A 6,368-nucleotide genomic window follows, 5' to 3' on the forward strand; every position below is an offset into this window, starting at 1 on the left:
GATTAAAGATATTCAACTTCACCTTCATGTGGCTAAATGAAATCTTCATTATCCCCATCCTACAATTGATGTTGGCATTAGCGGTTGCCAAGAAAGGACGACCAAGGATAACGGGAATTTGGCTCTTAGGATTGGGAACCAGTTCCGTGTCTATGACAACGAAATCAACCGGGAAAAAGAATTTGTCAATCCTTATCAAAACATCCTCAATTATACCCCTAGGCTTCTTAATGGATTGGTCGGTAAGTTGCAAAACTACCGACGTTGGTTTTAATTCACCTGAGCCAAATTTGACATAAACCGAGTATGGAAGAAGGTTAACACTTGCTCCTAAGTCAAGAAGCGCCCGATTAATGATATGATCACCAATAATGCATGATGTAGTGGGTGAACCGGGGTCCTTAAACTTTGGAAGAGTGTTATGTTGCAAAATTGAGCTTACTTGCTCGGTCAAAACCACTTTTCTTGGTACTTGGCTCTTGTTCTTCCGCTTTTGGTTGCACAAGTCTTTCAAGAATTTGGCATAAGTCGAAAGCATCCAATAGTGGAAGATTAACTTTCACTTGCCTAAACATTTCCATGATTTCATTGGTTTTTGCCTTTTGCTGATCTTTTGAAATGGATCCTTTTAAGGCATCCGGAAATGGAACCTTTGGTTCAAACACTTTTTCAAAATTTTCTTTTGAACTCTCTTCAACACAAGAAGTTTTCAAATCATTTTTCAATAAAACCTTTTCAACATCATTTTTCAAAACTTCTTTTTCAAACACATCTTTTAAAATTTTCTTATTTACAAGATCATGTATATGCAATGAAGGAGGAATGGGATGTGAAATGGGATGGGTGAAAACTTGAGGTTGTACCGGTTCACTCTCTTCATTAGACATTCCAACTTGATTGTCCACAATCCTACCACTCCGCAAGGTAGTCATCGTATTAACATGTTTAATGGTGTGGCCTTCCGATGAGGAATGGGTTTCCACAACACATTGTTGCTTAGGTGGGGCATTTATAGGCATCTTTCCCTTCTCTCTTGCATTGAGAGTGCTTACTATTTGCCCTACTTGGGTTTCTAGCTTCGCAATAGATTGAGAGTGAGAATGAAGCAATTGAGTGTTAGCCTCTAAAATGCCCAAAACATTCAAAACTTTCTCTTCAAATGCAGGACTTCTAGTATTTCCTTGGGAATAGGATTGGTTGGGAAAATGAGAATTAGCAAATTGATTCCCTTGTGATTAATAGGGTCTATAACCTAGGGATCCTTGGTTTTGAAGTGGAGGTGGAATGTACTTCCCTTGAAAACCGCCTTGGGAAGGGTTTGAGCCCTCTCCTTAGTTTTTCCAAAAGAAATTCAGATGATTCCTCCAACTTGGATTATATTGAGTACCATAAGGATTGTTCCCTTGGTTCACAAAAGCCGCATTGACTTATTCATTAGGTTCATTTTGCATTTGTCCGTGAGGACAATGAGAAGTAGAATGAAGAACACTAGAACAAGTCATTCATGTTTCATTTGATGCACGATGAGAATGGTTAGGGAAAGAAGATACTTGGTTCGCCGAGTTTTGAATAATAAAAAATTGATCAAACCTTTGAGACAAAGAATTCATTTCGGTGGCTATTTCATTTGAATGTTCGACTTGATGTAAGCCAACACTCTTCCTACCTTGTGAATTTCTACCATTCTTGGAGGATAGTGTTCTATGCAAAGAATTTTCGCTCATGCTTTCATAGAGACGCCACACGTCATCCTCATGCCTATCAATGTATGAGCCACCCATGGAAGCATCAACCATACCCTTATAGTTGTCCGATAAGCTCTCAAAGAAGTATTAAACTAATTGCCATTTGGGCATGTCATGATGTGGACACTTCCTAAGCAATTCATTGAAGCGTTCCCATTCCTCATGAAATGTTTCTCCATCCCCATGTGAAAATTCTCAAATTGAGGTCCTCATGGCATTGGTCTTAGAAACCGGATAGTATTTCTTCAAGAACTCTTGTTAGCCCGAGAAGTGATTGAAAAAAGCCTAAGATTGTTAAACCAATACTTTGCCTTGTCTTTTAAGGTGAATGGAAAAAGTTTGAGTCTTAAAACCTCTTCCGGCATGTCCGTATATTTTACGGTGGAACATACTTCAAGAAACTCATCCAAATGCTTGTAAGGTTCTTCACTTGGAAGTCCATGATAGTTAGGAAGCATTTAAATGGTTTGTGGCTTAATTTCATAATGATGTGCTCTAAATGGAGGCAATTGGATGCATGTAGGTGCATTATACTCATTAGGCACATAATGGTCTCTTAAAGCAAGAGGTGGATTAGCTACTTGAGGTGCAACATGAACACCTTGGTTTTGAATTCCTTGATTGTTGATGGGAGGTTGTGGAGCATACATTGGCCTTGGCATTCCATATGGAACTTGGCCTTGTTGTTGTGGTGGTTGGTGAATGAATAGCCTAGGCATGCCTAATGGTACTTGTATATTCTCATTGTGCACATTGGGATGAAGGATACCTTGTTGGTCTATGTGACCAATGTCCTCAACATGATTATCATTATGGTCATCCATTGAAAGATTGGCTCTATTTGAACTTCCTCTTCCCCTAGGATTTCTAACGATAGATTCAAATGCAAATCAAGAGGGACAAGAGTTGGTCTCAATGAACAACGCCCATGCATACACAATACAAAGCACAACAAACACAAAGAATGACAAACACTATGCCTTCACAACAATGCAAGAATGACAAACACTATGCCTTCACAACAATGCAATTAGACTTCTTCCACAAACATTTAATTCATACTCCCATACTTTAACAATAATGATGCAAGACAATTAAAAATAAGTCTCCACGTGGGCCGACGATTTAACTAAGGGATTGAGTAAAGAAAATCTCACAAAGGTCCTTTAACCCTTCAACTCCCAATTTTAAAGCTCGACTTAGCAATTTTAGAATTTTTAGCTTTTTGCTTTCTTTGCTTGCTTCAATTGAATGCTTGATGGCTCCTTTGCTTGCTTCTTCTCTAACAATGTACCTAGTTAAGTAAGAATAACACAATAAATAACCAAAAAGAAAAATAAAAATAAAGTAAAGATACGATCAAAAGAGTACTAATCCTAATCAATTCCACAAATCCGACGTTGCCAAATCTAATCAACAAATCCCCGGCAACGGCGCCAAAATTTGACGCGGTGATAGCCGTTCTTTGTACACCAAAATTGATGTGGTGAATGTGCAATTCAAGAAAAGCCTTTTTGGTCAAGTTTAAATTTATAAAAATCACTACTACTAACGTAGCAAGAGTGAGTAGGGATCGTCCCAAGGGATTATGAGGATCGAACAATGTCGTGGAATCACAATTAGGGCTAGTAGGTCGAGTGATCAAACAATTGGTTGGTTGGTTGATTAAAGAGCAACTAAATTAAACTAAGTAATAGCAAAAGAGTGCAATTAAGAGTAAGTAAGAGAGAGAGAGAGATCTTGGGGTTTAGAGATCACCACCAAGCAATGCATTTCTATATTATTGACAAGTGATTAATGAGGGCAAATGGTGTGTTGCAATATTGGTGTGTGTGAATTTGGTTGATTCAACAAGCAAGGATGACTAGTTAAGCATGTTTTGTCTAAACATCATGTGAAAGGCACAATATATCTAAGCAATGAAGTATATATTGTCTAAACAACATGTGAAAGGCACAATAAATCAAAACAAGTCATAATCCTTTCATTAAGCTCATAATCCAAATATAACCCAAAGATAGAGACATATGCTAATTGCATTCAAAAGCTTAGATCATCAAATAACAAGCATAGATTGTCCTCCCATTTAACACTACACTACAACTACACTACATCTACACTACTAGCATGAAAATAAATTAAGGGAGAGGCACAATCCATCAAGAGATAAGCATGACCCATCAAGAGAATCACAAAAGCATTATTTTAAGCAGAATGTTTTGACAATCTCCAAATCTATAGCATCAATACACATAAACATGCATCAATAACACAAAATCTAGAGACAAGCACATGAACATCTATTCTAGCATACATAGACATATGGATAGAATGAAATGACCAATTGGAAGCATTAAACCACATAAATCATTGAATAAACAAGATCTATATATAACAAAGTGTCAAAACATCAATTACAACACTAATCCCTCAATAATACACAAGATTAAGATATAAAAAGCATGTTTGGGGCTAACTCTAACCCCAAGAGGATGTCTAGCCACTCATGGTGATGATGCTCCAACCCTCAAGGGCTAATTCCATGGTTGAAATCTACTCTTTGTTGATGAAGAGTCTCCAATGGTGTCTCTAGCCTCCTCCTCTGAGCTTGCTCTCCAAGAGATGATATGAAAATAATGTTGGCCTCTTCTTTTGTAAAAGCAATCCTTATCCTTATATGGGTAGGTCAAAATGACACCCAAAATGAGCTGGGGTCGTGCACACTATTCCCTAATGATTGGATAAAGGACAACTTTCAATGAGATGGAATTTTAACTTTTTCGCACTGTAGGAAGTTCGATCGATCGAACCTTGAACTTGGATCGATCGAAAGTAAGTAAGATCGATCGAACTTAGGCTGGGTCAATCCAACTGGCTGAGCTTTTTGAAAAAAGACAAATCCGAGATGTTTATGGGGGATATTTATGGGAAAAGGACAAAAGTAGTTAGTGGGTGGTACAGCTGTGGATAGGATCAATCATTTGAATAAGGACAAAAGTGTTCGATCGATCGAAGGATGGTGTTGGATTGATCGAACTTTTGGAACTTTATACTTTTGGGTCAAGGCTTGGATCTATCTTGAAGTGCTGAGATCGATCATTGTTTGATCGATCGAACCTTGAACTTGGATCGATCAAACTTTGCTGCTTGCCACATTTGGCTTCATTTGCTTCTTTCTTTCTCCACTTTGCTCCTTTCTTTGATTAATCCCAGAATTGCTTCAATTAAGCTCTTATTTGGCTGAGTTAGCTTATTTTCGGAATAAGTGCCTGAAAAATTAAATAATACGAAATCAATCTAAAACGGTAAAGTAAGATAGATAAAGGTACTAGAATGCCTAAGCTTAAGGAGTTTAAATACGCACTTTTCAGTGCTCATCAAATATTATATAGAAGTTGGGCTTGAGAAATGATAGTGGACTTATACTATTTTAAATTTAAGAGTAAGAGTAATGGTTTGGGTCTATTTTAATTTTAAGAGGAATGAGTTGGGTTGTTTAGGCTTTATCTTTAAGTAATTTAATGCACAAACTTATTACTATGTCATTATATAATATTCAAACTCAAAACGAGTAGATTATCGAGCTTGTTCATTAGCACGTTCGTAAAGTAACGAGCCAAGCAGGGAGTTGTTTAAGTTTAACCTATGTACTAATCGAGCTTGAAAATTATGTTTGAGTCTAATTGATTTTTTAAACAAACAAACACGAATTGAACTCTTAGTGAGTCGAGCTCGAGTTGTTCATCAAAATCTTAGTTCATTTATAGCCCTACCAAAACTCGGCAGTGAAAATGATGTACGTAGTGTTGATCAGTGGCGATAAACGTGCAATACAGGAGCAACATTTCTTAGGTCTAGTGTTTAAACCCCAAATTGATCCTCCTACAACATACAATTTTTCTATTCGCACTACTATAAGATTCAATATCACAAAGGGAGAATTTGGTAAGAGAGAGATTTTGGTAAGAGAGATGAAGAGAGGATGGCGATGGGACAGATATTAGAGTTTGAGAGGTAAAGAGAGTGTGTGAAATGTTCCTTTTCTAAAGTATAATTACTACGGGCTTTTTGGTCATTTAGAATCTAATATTTTATATTAAAAATTAGGGGTGCAACTTGGTCGGGCTAGCCCAGCCCAACCCGAACCAAGCTCGAAAATTTTAAAACTTAGGCTTTTAAATTTACAAATTGAGCTCAAATCGAGTTGGGTTTTATCAAAACCCAAGCTTGTTCGGATTGGGTTGGGTTCAATTCTCACCCAACCCAAAATCTCAAATTAAACAATCTCGCCCAAATCAATAGACACCCAAATCTTTCACAAACCCTAACTTTCTCTCTCCCCATCTTTCTCCGGCGCAGGGAGTACACCGAACCATATGAACAAGTTACTGAGCTCCGTCTACTCATCATTGTCTTCCTCCTACAAGTTAACTCTAGGTTGCGCTACTAAGATCGTCTTTAAACATAAAAATCCATCTTAGAAGAATCGATTCACCAATCTATTGAATCTCCATATATATATACACACACACGTATATGCAAATGTCAAGCGGTTGGAGAAGAACGTTGCGATTATAGAGACTCAGTCTTCTCTCGATCTCTACAACAATTGCAACATCCCTC

The 6,368-nt window shown here is 37.4% G+C and overlaps 1 pseudogene; it reads left to right on the top strand.

The window, feature by feature from the left end:
- The first annotated feature begins 1,854 nt into the window (after positions 1–1,854).
- LOC132280565 (small nucleolar RNA R71) lies at positions 1,855–1,953 on the top strand (annotated as a pseudogene).
- The last annotated feature ends 4,415 nt before the right edge of the window (positions 1,954–6,368 follow it).

This window comes from Cornus florida, unplaced genomic scaffold, assembly GCF_030987335.1.
Source record: "Cornus florida cultivar Cherokee Brave unplaced genomic scaffold, ASM3098733v1 CherokeeBrave_3.0.0_Hap2_Chr10, whole genome shotgun sequence".
Lineage (NCBI taxonomy): Eukaryota > Viridiplantae > Streptophyta > Magnoliopsida > Cornales > Cornaceae > Cornus > Cornus florida.